Below are 16,338 nucleotides of genomic sequence, written 5' to 3' on the forward strand. Positions count from 1 at the left end.
GTTTATAAATTAAGTGATGAATAAAAAGTGGTCGGAAATAATAAAAGATAAACATAAAATGACCAGGGCCCACAAGCCATGCCCTCATCAAAATCAGTTACTTCCCCATCCCCACCTCCAATCTCCCCTGCCCAGTGTAGTAGGAACTCAGTAAATTAGTTATTGAATGAAAAAGAATACATCTGGCCCTTCCTGGAGAGAAGGCCTTCACCAGTTCCTCCATAAGATATTGAACTGTGCTCTCCTCACTTTTTTGGACTCCATTCATTTGACCCTTACTAAGCAATATTGAGATGTCTCTTCTCACAGCCTTTATTCACTTATTGGATTGAGTCTGTACCAAAATCTACATAAAGGAAGCAAGACAAGGGAGGGAACCTCTTCCAATGTCACTATCAAAGTCAATCCATAATGAGTCACTTCAGGTTGGGTTTCCAAGGTCATAGACAACATGTTCCCAATGTTTCTGATAACTGCTTGTTATCTAGAATCCGTAATTTGAGAGCCTACTAGCACCCGGTGATAGGCAGGGAGTGAGTGAAGACCCATTATTTCACCAGCATAAGGAATTCTTGGTGAAAAGACACTCTCCACCCATGCAGTATCTACCACTGCTCTACAATGTGAAGTTTTATACAGTTAGCAGGTTAAGGCATTAGATGGTGGCTAGAGGGCGCCAAAATGCACAGAGAGCTGGAAGGAAGATCTGAGTTCAAACTTGACCTCAGACTGGGCAAGATCACTTCACTGCTGTTTGCCTCAGTTTCCTCATCTGTAAAATGGGGATAATAATAGCACCTTCCTCCTGAGGCTATCCTAAAGATAAAATATTTTCAAAGTTCTCTGCAAACCTTAAAGTGCTATAAAAATGCTAGCTATTATTAATATATTTATGATTATGATGGTTATCATCATTTTCATTACTGTCTTAGGTCAAACAGCCAATACACGTCACAGGCACTTGAACCCAAGACTTCCTAACTCAGAGATCAGCTCTCTATCATCTACCACACCATGCTCACTAGCACATACACTATAATTATTAATAATCTCAATAAAAACAGCAGTTAATATTTCTATAGGGCTTCAGAGTTTGCAAATGCTTTCCTCACAACAGCCTTGAGGTAATTATTATTTGTAACTGTAATTGTAAGCATAAGTGCAAATGCTGCCATCCTACCTTTATAGTTGAACAAAGTGAAGCTTAGAAATCTCAGTAATTTGTCCAAGATCACATGACTAGTAAGTATTAGATTTAGGATTCCAACTCATGACCCCCAGTCTGATGGTTTTCTATTATTCCCCTTGACTTCTCTATAACATTTCACCTGTTAAAGATCCTTGGACATTATTCCAACTTATCAAAGATGATTTCTAGACATAGATTCCTCTTTTTTTTTTTAACTTTTTGTGGTAAGAGGGAAAGGTAGAGTTCAAAGTAGTGAAATATTATTATATTCCAAGTGAGAGGAATAAAAACAAACAGAAAGCCTGGCCCAAAGTTTCAAGCTAATTGAGAAAAGTGTGTCTGACTAACGGGAAGCAGATCACTGTCTCTATTCCTTCAGGCATCACAACAAGGATAAGGAATCAAAATCATCCACCCATAAAGTCACAACAACATCTGTGTGTTCCGCTATTTTTGTTTCTTTATGAGTTTTTACAGCACCCATCAGCAGGTAGCTGGGCAATGTTCAAAAGTTAATGCCTCCGAACCAGACCAAGTGATATAGAAAGTACAGACTGCCCTGCTGGGAAAAAATACACCATAAAGGAAAAAAAAAGAATTCAAAAGATAGCTGGGAAGTATTTTGAAAACTTTAGTAAACATAAAAAAACCCTAAGGTCCTCAAATGTAAGATAAAGATTTAGCATTAGATGGCCATATGTACAAATGAGATAAATATTTGCTTAACCACAATATAAATGCTAGCTATCATTATGATGATGATAATACATGAAATATAATTGATGAAGACAGTCCTGAGGTCAAATTTAAATGGGAATTAAAAGGGAACAGATAATATATTTCTTCCAAAAATGCAATGCTATGTTACGATATTTAATTAGTGGGGATGGGAGAATTCTGGAGGGAAGGTTCGTAATTGACACAAAAGCATTATTTTGTGATCCTACAGAGAAGCACTTAAAAGTTCCAAGTGGAAGAGAATGTGGAGGTCATGTAGACCAGCCCTCTCATTTTGAAGATCAGAAATTTAAGGTCTAGAAAGATGAAGGGACTTGCCTATTATAGCTAAGGTGAGGTGGGATCAGGGGCAGCCTGGGAACCCAGGTCTCCTGACTTCAGACTTATGTCTTTCTCCATCTCATGTTAGAATCATGAACTATTTTTAAGGCATTTTGGTTAGCCCAGTGGGGAACCATTGGATATGTTTGAGAAGAGGAGAGTAACAAAACAAAAATGATAAAATACTCAAATAATATGTATGAAAGGGGAAAAAAAATACCCTCAGGAAAGGGCCAAGCAATCTTCTATGAGAAAAATCTGAAGGGAGAATTAAGGCCAGCCCTCAGAGGTCATGGGGACCTACGTTTATCTCCTTTCAATTTTTCCACACCACTGAAGGGGCTTTATCTTTGATGTGAACTAATTATGTTTGAAAAATTTTGTCAAATAGTGTAATGTAGATGATAAGCTCTGCCTGAATAAGGCAAGCTTATATAGGCAAGTTTCTATTTCATTCCCCGCCCTCCCTCCCCACCACCCTCCCATCCCCGTTTAGGACTGGATCTTCTATTGCCCACATGAGGGCAAAATACTTACAAGCCCAAAACCATTACTAATTAATGCAGTATCTTTGACCTGCTCTATTTCTGACCCATGGTTTGCCCCTCCTTAAGCAAACTTGTGACCTCAGGCACCATAATGATTCCAAACTTAGCATGGACAGCCAATTGCATAGCCTAATAAACTTCAGAACTCTTAAGAGATATGTTAGCCTCAGGCTCCCAAAAGCTAGGATTATAGACATGTGCCACCATAACTAGAAAGTTACTGCTTTCACCAAAAAAACATGGTCACCTTTATACATATTCATACAGAATGCTTTGCTATCAGAAAGGAGGAAACGCAAGAAGCCTAATAAAAAATTTTCACCCAAAACGTTTAAAGGCCTAGATCCTCGTGGCTAAATTCCTAGACACTTTCAACTTATACCAAAATGATCCACTGAATGCATTACATTTTATAAAGTAAGGAAAAATGGAGTCTGACAAGCCTTCCTTTATTAAATAAAAGTTCTCTGTATTTGTATGAAAGTCTATTGCTATTAGGGGGACAAAGCAACTATCTGAAGTACAGGCTTGAAAGTTTTCACCTGTTTTTTTTTAAAAAAGCATATTTAAAAGAATGACTAAGAAAAAAAAAAGCCACCATATTAAACCCACAACCATCCTAACCTCAAGCTGATGAAAAACAAATCTGACCTCTAGTTTCTGTGAAAAAAGGAACTGCGGCAAAGATTCAAGGAGAGCATGATGATAGACACTTTCCCTCATCAAATGTGCTTGTCTCAAGCAAGATGTGGGGGAAGTGGGTAGAAAGAGGTTTTAACAAATAAAAGATATGAATAGGCAAAAGTCCCAAATCTGGAAAATATCATTCAGCAGTTATGCAACTAAACTTGTAAGAAAAGAGAGAGGTTTGTATCATTTGCATCAGTAAATATAGTTCATTCCTTAAAGGTCAGAAGTTTCAACATTTCACACAGGGTACAATGTGGTGGCTAATTTAGACATCATACCCGACTTTGGACATTAGCCGTATCATGCTATTAAAGGAATCCAGTTCTAATGGACATCACTGGGACACAGAAATGAAGTTCTTTGAGAGGCAGGGCGAATTCTTCTGACGTGTATAGAACATAACACTGCCTCATACTATTTCTGGGCAAATACTATGAAGTTCTGACTTGACCCCATCACGTAGAAAGTTCAGTTTCTCCTGGTAATTTCCATATCTGATATTTGCATAGAGAATCGAGAGCCTCTTTTCTTAACGGTGTAATCTCTCCAGACAAGGGAACTGCCAGGCTGCTCATGAAATACATGCTCATCAATTATTTTCTGGGAATAGCAGTTGATTCACATGCTAAAGCATAAAATGTAAAGCACCTACCTAACCTATCAAGGGAAAAAAAAAAGGCTGTCATGGAAACCTTACAAGCAGAGGCCCTAAGCTGAGAATCATCAGGCTGTTAGCAAAGCCCTGTGGTTTCAGAGGTAAACTAGACTTCTCATAGAGGAGCCTGGTCCTAAAAGGAGGAGAAACTAGTGTGGGGGAGAGAAGAAGAGGAAATGAGAGAAAAGGAGGGACAGTAGAAAGAACAGCAAAGGGAGGAAAGGAGAAAGGAGAGGAGATTCCTTCCCTTTAGACCTTCCTTCAACAAAAAAGGTAGAGAAGGCTGATGGAGAGGTGGGTTGAAGGACAACTAGGAATCTCCATATATATAGAAAGTGATCATGTGAAATCCCATTAGAAGGGCTAATGATGAAATGACTGATGACATAACTAGATGGCATACTCTAAACCAGACAACTTAGGAATGTACTATAGAAGGAGTAAAGCCCCCTCCCACTGGCTTTCAAAGGCCCAACTAAATTTAAATTCATGCTTTATAGTCATTTTACTGTCAAAGCAAAATAAAGATAAGCCATTGTTAGGGCGTTTGGGAATTTTGTTGTTGTTATCATTGTTAAATAAGGATTTTTATCATGGTAGGATTTGAACTGCCTGAATTTGACCTCTACATCTATATTGTCTACTAAGGTTGAAGGAAGAGGGTATATTGGAATACAAGGGTTCATTCATTCACAATCCATCATTCCCAGAGAAACCAGTTGCTCACAAATGGAGGTCGATTCTGACCCCAACAAAAGTCAACTCCTATTGCTGGATTTGAACCGGCTGACTAAGACCTTAACAACTTTGAAAATTCACATAAGGGGTGGCCATATTCAGCACCCTGGGTGGCAAATTCCTTAACAACAAGAGAAGGTCAACAATGAATTATGTTTCCATATCATGGACAGCCATGGGGACTTCTGAGCAATGGAGAGAAAAATTCCTATTATCAGATAATGAAAATGTGACTTATTTAACAATATGCTCTAATTTCTCTGAATGAACTTCTCCTGAATTGAGTCAGAGAGAAACCCAAAAGGAACTGACTAATTACAGAGAGAAAAAACAATCCAGCAGGGGCAAGTAGTTTAGGGGGGCTATGTTACTGTTTGGAAAACAAGAGCTTTCCCGAAGCTATATTTTTTTAAAGGCAACGTTGTTACTTTTCCTCACAAGTGACTCTCATGGCATCATAATATCCACTAATGTTTTTAAATGCAAATAACAGGTTCTCATAATAGCACCTGGAATCACTCCTGGAAATGTTTTCATAATTCACATCTTGTTAGCCACAGGAGTCCCAATTACATGTCCTCTTTTCTCATTTCTACCAACCGATTATTAACATTAGATAATAACAGACTACTTCTGCTAATACGTTTCCTGACAACATCAAACTAGACAATGTCTTTGTGGTGCAATAATTGAATAATTGTGTGAAGAAGGGCTGAATTACTAGAAAATGTTTTGCTAAAATCTTATGTGTTGTATAGAAACAAAAGCACATTTAGAAACAGCTGGAATGCTGCTATAAAAATTAAACTGATTGTATTCAGGATTCCATATTAAGAATGGAGTAGTAAAAGTGTTCCTCCAGGATTATTAATAGTAACAATAACAATGACTAACATTTATGTAGCACCTTAAGTTAACAAGGGATATTTTATAGATAACATATATATATATGTTATATATTATATATAAAATATATAATTGCATCAGACCCTCACAGTAACCCTGTTGGAAAAACACCACAGGTGCTTCTACTTTGCATTGTACAAATGAGGAAACTGAGGTTCAGAGAGGTAATTATTCCTTCATAGTCACAAGACTAGTAAATGTCAAAATTCGAATTAGAACACAGATCTTTCTGAGTTTAAGAGTTCTAAACTCTAGCATTCTCCTTAGGCTACCTTAGGCTGATATTCCTTTTTTCTTTTCTTTCATTTTTAAAAAATTATTTTTCTGACCAAAAACATGATTCTGCAAAAGTGAATCCTGGAAATGAAAACAATCACAATATTTGGTTCAGAAGAGGTATATGTTGTTGCAATAAATTTAGGGAGGAATGAGTCAACACTATGCACTTATACTAGAAGCTCTGTCACTCAGGCTTCAGCTATATGTGACCGCCAGAAATAACCATCCTGAAGCCCATCTGATCATTTCCCAAATCCCAACTGATAGTCATTGTCATGCTTAAATTGATCATGGGGTGCTCAGCACAGGTTTTGAAAACTCTCTAAATAACCAGACAAGTTGTGACTCAATCATTCCAAGATGCCAGACAAATCCTAGTTCAGTGTCTTGACTTTGCCCTTCAAGGATAAGGAGGTGCAAAGGTATGGCAGGGAGGAGGGCAGACTAGACAGGACACAAATAATTCATGCTATGTCCACCCCAACCCAGCAACTGTTCACACACGTGCATGCAGATGAAATGGAAAAAGTAAAATGAAAAAGCAAAAAATAAAATAAAACAGGAAGTGTGAGCTAAGTTGGGTGTCGGGGATACGGGTAGGGAGACAATCTATACCAGGCTCCTTCCTCTCCATCTCTCATCAAGGACTTCTCCCAGTCACCAGTACAACAGCAGTAGGGACACCCCAAAGCATAGGAATGAGGCAGCTGTTTAAATGTGCCACATCCTAGGAATAACCTTGGAGGGAAGGTAACTTTCCTTAAGAAAGTTTTGAGTTGTTGGCACACCCTAAACAAACACCACTGAGAAACTTATAAATGCCACTAAAATAAGTAGAAAAACACTCAACATTTGTAAGATAGCAGCAACAGATGTAATCATTTAGGTTTACTTGGAAGGTATCCTTTTCATGCACATTAAAAACATTACTCTCGAATTTACCCCCTTAAAGTCTTTTATTTAACTTTTCGTCTGCCTGAAAACTTAGCACAGCTGTCTGTATACAATAAGGACTTAATAAATATTTGCTGAATGAATGGAAAATATGAAGCAGACACATTGAAAACTTATCCTGACATTGCCCAATGTCCAATGTTCAATTCTTGACTACACCATAAGACCTCCTCCTAATGCTAAGAAAAACAGATCCAGCAAACTTCTAGCACCAAGAAAATACCTGCCCATAATCATGTTGTGTTTTACAAATTTATCATCCAAGATTCCCTTACTGCTACAAGAAATGCTACCAAGAGTATTTGGAAATATCAAATGTAGGAGGCCACACGTACAAGAGGAAGAGATTTTGTCCTCTCAAGAATAGACTGTGATGACATCCAGGCCAGGATTCTTTCCACTACACTACCAATCCTTTTCTCTGAAAGAACAAGCATGGATTAGAGCAAGCTCAATACAATAAAATCCATGTCCAACATGTCTGGTCATATTGGAATATGGTTAAGGGGTATCCTTCTTAAAATAAGCCAACGAACTAGCTGAGACTTGGAAATCCTTGCTTCCTATACTGGATAGGGATTTCTTTTCCCCTTATAGTCTTTAAATTTGGCCTGCAGTGGAAAAAGACTTAAAAGCTCTGCAGTCCAAACTGATAATAATAGAATCTTATTTTTTTTAAACTTTGGTATACCTTATCTTTTTTTCCTTATGACCACACCCCTCAGACCTCATCTTGGATTTTATATTTCAACTCTCTAAAGCATCCATTATTTAATATTTTTTATTACTTGTGTTAGTGTCATATTTTCCTACTGCAGCACTAGCTCCATGAGAGAGCAGAGACCAGAGTCTTAGCTAAACTTTATACATCCTCAGCAGTTTGCACGGTACTCTATGAACCGAGCTTAACATATACTTATTGCATTTCTAAAAAGAGCAAGAGTTATTTACTTTTCCCATTCCCATTTAAGGAAACCTGTGTCCAGACAAGACAAGAGTCTTCGCAAGGTCCCACCGCTTGCTAGTGACACAGCTAAGAGGAAAACCCCGTTGAGATGTCACCATCATCCTGAAGATTTCCCTAACTTCTTTCTCTCCAGTTTGTAATTCTCTTTACCTAGACATAATACCCTATCTCCCTTAGACATCTTTTAAGGCATCTTTATGATGTTATTTCGTACCATACTTACTTATTTACAAATGATATGCCTACTAGATCATAAGCTCCACGAAAGCAGGGATTGGATTTCTTTCTAATTTGCTTTGCCCATAATAAACTCAGAAGGACAATAACATCCAATGAGCATTTTGTTAAGCGCTTACTAAATACCAGGAGGGCAGCTAGGCAGAACAGTGGATATCGAGCACTGGGCATGGAGTCAAGAAGATCTGAGTTCAAATACTGGCCTCAGACACTTACTAGCTGTGTGACCCTGGGCAAGTCACTCAATCCTGTTTTTGCCTCAGTTTCCTCATCTGGAAAACAAACTGGAGAAGGAAATGGCAAACCACTCCAGTATCTTTGCCAAGAAAATACCCAATGGGGTCATGAAGAGTCAGACACAACTGAAAATGACTGAACAATGCTATATATTAGGAGTGCAAATATAAAATTGAGATGGCCCTGCCCCTCAAAGAGTTTATATTCTACTTGCAAGGAATCCAAGTATCTCAAGTCTACGATGCCCTTAAATCAAAAAGTGGAGAGGGTCACCAGCAGCTTAAAAGAGGCTTGCAAGCACTTCGTACTATACTCTCCAAATATTCTAAGAGGCAGCAGCTTGCTAACTGCCAAGCTGCCAAACTCTGCCATGTCTGGTCCACCCTGTGATGCCACTGGGATTGTGAAAAATGGCAGCACAATACCCTGAGTGTGATTCTGAAGAGGATGAAATGCAGGTTAAACAATTTAGCTAAAGCAGAGAACAAGGGAGAGAGGGAAAAAAATCACCTCTTTAGTTGGTATCTGGGGGGGTGAAAATACACCCAATTAGACGCGTCCGGATAATTTTCACATCAAACATCATGTGCTCTCAAGGCAACTAATTGCACTGCTTGTGGTAGATTTTCCCAAGTTTTCAAGAACACTGACAGCACTCTTCAATAAACCATTTAGCATAACAGAAGGTTAAAGTGGGATACACAAACACTTGCTTTTTTTAATTTACACCTTTCATTTACTTCCCTAGAAATGTCAGAGAGAGGCTAAGAGATTTATGATGCACTGTCACTGGAATCCTCCTTTTAAGAATCACCAGCATTGCATTTCCAAAACAGAATTTGAGGTAGAGAAGAAGACTGAGGAGCTAGGCCTTTAAACCTTTAAGGCTATATAGAAAGAGGACAGGTTTTTAAAGCAGCCAGGTTTCACTTTGCACCTCTCTCTCTCTGTCTCTCTCTCCCCCCCTCCCTCCCTCCCTTCCTCTCTTTCTCTCTCCCTCCCTCCCCCCCCTCGCATAAGAGATAGACCATTAGGTAAGCTCAATATTAAGAGCTCAAAGGCTAGAACTAAGAGTTTTAAAAATGCAAATGTAATGACTTCACATTATCTCTTTTCTAGTAACCAGGTAGAATCTCCAGCACAGTGCAAAGCTCAGGCTAGTAAAATACAGCTCATAAGGGACTATTCTCTGCCTTACAAACTCTTCTCAGCATGAGAAGCTATTAGCTTTTATATCATTATGTTTGTGCAGTTTTAATCATTTTCCTTTTTGAAGAAGGCCCTTGGTGAACCACTAAGATATAAGATGTATTTTTTAAGCAGATGTGATACATGTGCAATGTTTTGGGTTAAAAAAAAAAACCAAATGAAGCTGGCAACTTTAAGCCCACATTCCCACCCTGGGAATGGGAATGCTACTGCTTTCATTGTATAATATTTCTCCCTTATTGTTTATTACTTTAAATGGCTTATAGTAAAATCTCGCCTTCTGAGAGACCAAGAACTAAACTAAAATTAAACTTACTTAGCAAAAGGTTATTGGCCTTAGGGTCATCACAGTATATGATATAAGGCAGGTCCCAGCCCTCTCTAATATAGCTTTTCTTTTAAAAAGGATGCCCAGATGCAGAGCAACAAATGCAGCTGTAGATGTCTTTAAGGGGAAACATCTCCAACCCTTACCTAGCACCCCAGCAACCATGCTTATATTCAATACATCAAACAGATAACTCAGACATGCAGCTATCTCCTTCAACTCCAAAGTCCAACATAACTGAAATTTCTTCTCCTATAGCAATTGTTATAGTTTCTAGTATTAAAGGTCTAGGTTCAGGGGACTTTTTAAGATTGTAAAATCATGTAAGAGTTTTAATAATTATGCTTCTCCTTTAACATTTTCAGCAAAATCCAGAATCTTCAAGGAATCTTTATTATTTGTTGTTTCAAAAAGCCAAATTCCAAGATGCATGTTAACATCTGGAATTCTATCAGGCCTGCAGGATTTGGAGTCTGGACATGTGATCTGGATAAGAAGCTCTCCAATGAGGAAACCTCCACTACTCATGCAGGTCAGGCAACACTGAAGAGTTAAGTGACTTATCCTAGGCCACCCAGCCAGTTTGTGTTGACATTAAGCCAAAGATGAGAAACAACATGACAGAGCATCAGAAAAATGGTACTTGAGTCAAGAAGGCCTGGATTCACATCCCACCTCTCCTTCTGTTAGTAGGGGCTGAAACCAAAATCTTCATCCAGTGTTTCGGTCTAATGGTGCCAGAGTCTTGGGGAGCCAAAATGTTTGCACTAGAAAGACAGCATGTAGTGTGTGTAGGAAGACTAGACTCTGTCTTTCAAGCATGTAGGACACTAATATAAAAGCTAATAATAGCCAGCATTTATATAGTGCTGTCAGGTTTACAAAGTGCTTTACAAATATTATGTCATTTTATCCTCACAAGACCCCTGGGAGGTAGAAACTATTATTATCCTCATTTTACAGATGAGGAAACTGAGGCAGACAGAGGTCACACAGCCAATAAGTCTGAGGCTGAATTTGAACTTAGGTCTTTGTGACTCAAGTATACGGTTACATTTATGTCATTACTGTGATGAATTTGACAGGACCTGAGCCCAAATGACCTACTTGACAGTGTTAATGTCATCGCTATTTCAGGACCTCAAATATGCTAGTCCAGGGAAATCAAGACTCCTCTGGATAAGTCAGTCGACTCAAAAGCAATAAGCCGCCAACCGGCTGTGTGATATTGGGCAAGCCGCTATCTGCCTCAGTTTCCCGAGACAGCTGGACTCAATTAAAGCAGGCGTTCTTAACCTGGGACAATGCATTTTCTTTCTCAATATTCTGATAACTTGTATTTCAGTGTAATTGATTTCCTCTGTAATCCTATGTGTTTTATTCTAAGCATGTAAAAACATTCTGAGAAGGATCCATGCACTTGACCTCTATATCTCCAAGAGTCTATGACATAAAGCTAAGAACTCCATATCCAAGGTCACTTCCAGTCACGATGCAGGGGCAAACGTTGTTTGATTCTAACACTGTCACTGAATTTAAAGCATAGTAGCCCTTCTGTAATTCCAAATGGTCAGAGAATTTCATGAGCTCTTCACTGTCTGGTCAAGTCTACCGGACCAGTGCAGAGGAGCCGGTCAAGAGCAGTATGAGCAGAGGTGGGGTCTTTATGCATGCCAGGAGGAGGGTGGCGAAAACACCAGGGTCTAGCAAAAGATCCTTGTGCCTCTTTCCCAGAGGCAGGCGCATTTTAAAATATTTCATCCTATCTGGGATGGGGCTGTGTTTTTTGGATGTTGGTGCTGATGGCCCCTGATGTGAATTGTCTTAGCGCCAAGAACGAACAGGGAAATAGCAACAACTTAAGAGCCTGGGTAGGTTAATCCTTTCATTGGTAAGAACTGGGGAGCAGGGTACTTATGGGGGAAAAAAGAGCAAGAATGGTGAAAGTAAGAGGACAGGACTTCCATAAGTCTATTTAAATCCCAAATTCTCAATCAACAAATCCTATGTCATAGACTAATAATTCCACATGTGGCAGAGGAGGGGAAGGGGGATGTTGACACGTTTATACAACACCTTGAGATTTGTTAAGTACTCTCCTCACAACACCCTTGTGAGGAAGGCAATAGAAACATAATTATCCCCATTTTACAGATGAAGAAACTGACTGTGACTAACCAAAAGGTCAATATGGATAGTAAGCAACTGAGATACGATTCAAACCCAGACTTAGTGACTCCAAGTCTAAGACATTTATTGCTGCCTTTGGAACAAAACAAAGATAAAACAAATTATCTTTACATGATTTGTCCACTTCAGAAACCCAAAGCAGGCAGAGTAATAAGAAAGGATGTCCTACGGAATTCCACCTGCTACCACACTTCTAGAATTTGGAGACCCTTGATCTAGACAAGGGATCCTCTCTGAAAAAAGGAAGGCATCCCCACCTCCTCCAAGGGTCTCTCCTTAGGTAAGCACCATAGCTGTTTGAATTTTATGTGTACCTTGCAGGTCTTAAGAAAATCACTCTCTCGGTTGCTAGGTGGCGCAGTGGATAGAGCACTGGCCCTGGATTCAGGAGGACCTGAGTTCAAATGCGGCTTCAGACACAAAAAACATTCACTAGCTATGTGACCCTGGGCAAGTCACTTAACCCCATGCCCCCCACAAAAAAAAAAATTAAAAAAAGAAAATAAAATCACTCCCCATACATATTAAACAATGCTATGCTGTCATTCCAATTATAGCAAACTGGTTCAGCAGAGGAAGACCAAAAGTTCATGCCTTGAGGTCAGCCAACAAATATTTATTAAATAAATGCCTACCATATGCCAGACAGCTGCACTTAACACACACATTTTTTGTTTTAACACTTCTTCATTTTAGTGGGGTTTTATTTTGTTTTTCTCTTTTTCTTACTTAAGGACTTTTAACCTGGGTGCCCGGACTGGTCTCAAACCAAGATACAACTTCATATTACTCTGGGAGGGAGGTACACAAGAAAGAATCTTATTTTCCTTTTCCACCTTTGCCCAAAGGCAAGGAATAAAATGACTCCAAGCTGTAGCCACTGCCATAAGCCCTTAAAATGGCTAATGACCTACCAGCCTGCTCCGACCCTACTAAGCTTAAAACCCAAACCCCATCCTCCAAGGACAGCCTTGTTTTTAAGAACCAACCCTGTCCTCTCTTCCCTTTTCCACACCCCTACAAAAGTATTATGCATTAAATTTCCCAATATACCCACTTTCATCCTGTATCCCTCTACAGGCTTTAATAAAGATATTTAAAACAGGTGAAACAGAAAGCATCCCTTCTTCATTTAACACAGACATAAATTAAATGGCTGACTTGTGTAGAATTATTCCGAGGTATTTTGTCTGAATGGTCATGCTTCTCAGGAGAGCGTTACCAAATACCCAGTAACCACCTCCATTTCCTGGGGCATCGAGGTGTTCTTGGAAGTCTCCCATCCAGTTACTTGACCTAGGGGGGGGGGGAGGGTAGAGGGGGAAGAGAAGAATCTGACAGGATGTGAGCCAACATGACCTGCCTGATAGTAGTGTTAATGCCATCATTATCCCAAGGCCCCAAACATGCCAGTCCAGGGAAATTGAGTCTCCTTGGGACAAGCTAACCTGCTCAGCAACCGTTAACTTGCATAAAAACTTGCCCTGCTATTTCAACTGCACTTTGGTTTCATTTCAGGCACCATCAAGGCTTGGTACCATGCCCAGTCCCAACACTGATAAGACTCCCCACAGCCACAGTCCTGAACAGAAAAGGTAAAAGATTGTCTCCCGCCAGGGTCTGAAACAGCAACAACAACAAAAACACAAAACAAAAAAGCCGTGTAGAAGGGCTTCCTGAAACTGATCCTTCAGAATCTCTGTAGGACAAAGAGAGTTTGTACAGTCTCCGTGTCAATTCCAACCTCACAAAAGATGGACATTCTACAACTCTCCCTACTTCAATTTCTCTTCAATGCAGAAATTAGCTCAATAGAGGAATTCCCTGGAGGCTAGGGCTCCTGGGAAATGCTCATTTCCAAAAGTCCCATGCACATTCAGATGCAGGACTTTAACCCTCTCCTGGTTGTCATGGCTTGGAGCTAGTAAGCTAGCTCTGATTACCTTGGGTACAGCCTAGATCTTCCATTTTTACAAAAGACTGGAATTTGCTCAGCCTCCAGGTATAGAACAGTACTGCAAATTGAGTTCCAAAAAATATTCTCAGCTCAACACTCCATCACTATTTAAGAAGAATAATACTGTAAATTCCTCTCCCTTACATTCTCATTTTAGAATGGCAAGTCAAATTGAGAATTTCTAGGCCTCACCCGTCCCTCCTCCCCTTCCTTAAATGGCCAGTATTCATCTACCTATGGCATTGGCCTTAAGTAACAATAGGCTGTTCTTCTTGATTAATAGGTCATTTAAAATGTGCCTGCCAGAGCCAAAAAGATGTCCGAAAATGGATCAACCATAATCAACCAGTTAATCACAAAGGGAGAACTACCATAATGCCCTTCTCTGGTGACTCCATATCATTAGCATCCAACCCTACACTAGGATGACTTTAGCCATGATTTGTAGGGAAATGAGACATACTCACAGACTACCAACAGTACACCTGTCCCATTCTCTTAATCTCTCAAGATATTACGGCTTTGAGGAACTACAAAGAGTAGTCCATTCCCATTAAAAAAAAATTTCAGGAACCCTGGGCCAGGATTTGTAAATAGTCTCTGCAATATAATTTGTTTTTAGTAAATTGTAACAGGACTTATATAATGCTTTCTATTTCAGAATGTTTGAGCTTCCTTTCTTTGATACAGTTCTCTTCCTCTCCCCAACTTCACTCCCAAATCACCCAAAATCCATCCTTACAGATGAGTTAACAAGGAAAAAGTAGAATGAAACTATCAAACACAGCCCTAGGATTCAAGAAGTCTAATATTTGGTTAAAACCACAACAACCCTACCTACATAAATCCTGCCTTTGGCATAAGATAGTGCCCTTAAATAGACCTCAAGAAGGCTTGAGAGATTTTGTTTCCAAATACATATGCACCAACCCATGCACTGAGCTTATACTTTAATGCATCTAGGTCCTGATTAGTGTGAATAATGAATCCAAACTGCATGTTTCCAATGGTTTGGAACCTACTGCCATATTTTATGTAATTATAACACTGAATTATGTGAACTTAAATACTACAACCACTTCAGGGGGTTCACTATTTGTACTAATCAGACCTGGCTGTGTTCATTCAACACAAATCAGGACCTAGCTGTGCTCCCTCAGCACTAATTGGGATCTGGCTGTGCTTACTTATGAGGGCCTCTCAAACTAATGCTGAATAATTTTAAGAATCTGACCGTCTAATGACTGACCTCTTCAAGGCCTAGTTCAAATGCTACTGGCTCCAAGATGCTCTCCTTAATTTTTTTCCTCCTAGTCCATCTCACATCAAAGTCAATATACACTCATACAACTTTCCTTGTTTCTTGCAGCAGCATTTACAATGTTCTGTCTTATGATGCATTAATCTGTGGACATACTTATCTCCCTCACTAGAAAGTGAAGTCCTAGACAGCAGGGACCATATTTTCATAATTTATTAATTCAGTAAAGATTCCCTAGGCTGTACAGTAGAAAGAGCATTGGCTCTAGTCTTAGAAAATTAGGTTCAAATTCCACTTTTGGTGATTAATACTCGTGCAATTTAAATAAGTCACTCAACTTCCCTAGGCTTCAGATCCCTCAACCATAAAATAAGGACATGGTGGTGTCGCAAGTGCCTTCCAGTTCTAAATTTATGATTCCATGATCCTAAACACCAGGAAAGCCCTGGAGAAGCTACCAAGAGGAATAGTGCCTATCATCATCATCATCATCATCATCATCATCATCATCATCATCATCACATTCTATATCCCTCATAATCTTTTTAAAAATTTTATTGATATCTTTTGTTCTTATATCACTTAAATTTCCCATGTATCCTTCTCTCTCTGCTCCAACAGTACCATATCATATAATAAAGTACTTTTAAAAGAAAATTTTTTAAAAAGAAGAAGAGAAAAACACCAGGAAAATCAATTAATAATATTGAAAAAAAATCTTATAAACGCAATGCTCCATTTGCATAGATCCCTCACTCCTATAAAGAAGTTGGGAGAGGCTTCTTACATTTCTTCTTTGGGGCCAGGTACCTTACAATGTCTTGATAAGAGTATGTACTAAATGAATACCTGTTGAGTGATTTAAATTTTTAAAATATAGTATTATACAAGATATCCTCTTCAATTCTAAGTGGATAAGGTTCCACAGACCTTT

General features: G+C 39.1%; 1 protein-coding gene and 1 long non-coding RNA gene across 45 annotated transcripts in view; one reads left to right on the top strand and one right to left on the bottom strand.

Annotated features, from left to right (window-relative positions):
- TCF7L2 (transcription factor 7 like 2) overlaps window positions 1–16,338 on the bottom strand; it is a 236,703-nt gene that overhangs the window by 91,664 nt on the left and 128,701 nt on the right. The gene's annotated exons all lie outside the window — the stretch shown is intronic.
- On the top strand, window positions 10,366–15,932 carry LOC110209521 (uncharacterized). Its single transcript, XR_002324845.2, has 3 exons — window positions 10,366–10,528; window positions 12,316–12,466; window positions 13,705–15,932. It is a non-coding gene; the product is annotated as an uncharacterized LOC110209521 (long non-coding RNA).

This window comes from Phascolarctos cinereus, unplaced genomic scaffold (assembly GCF_003287225.1).
Source record: "Phascolarctos cinereus isolate Bilbo 61053 unplaced genomic scaffold, phaCin_HiC Scaffold_3;HRSCAF=262, whole genome shotgun sequence".
In the NCBI taxonomy this organism is placed as follows: Eukaryota; Metazoa; Chordata; class Mammalia; order Diprotodontia; family Phascolarctidae; genus Phascolarctos; species Phascolarctos cinereus.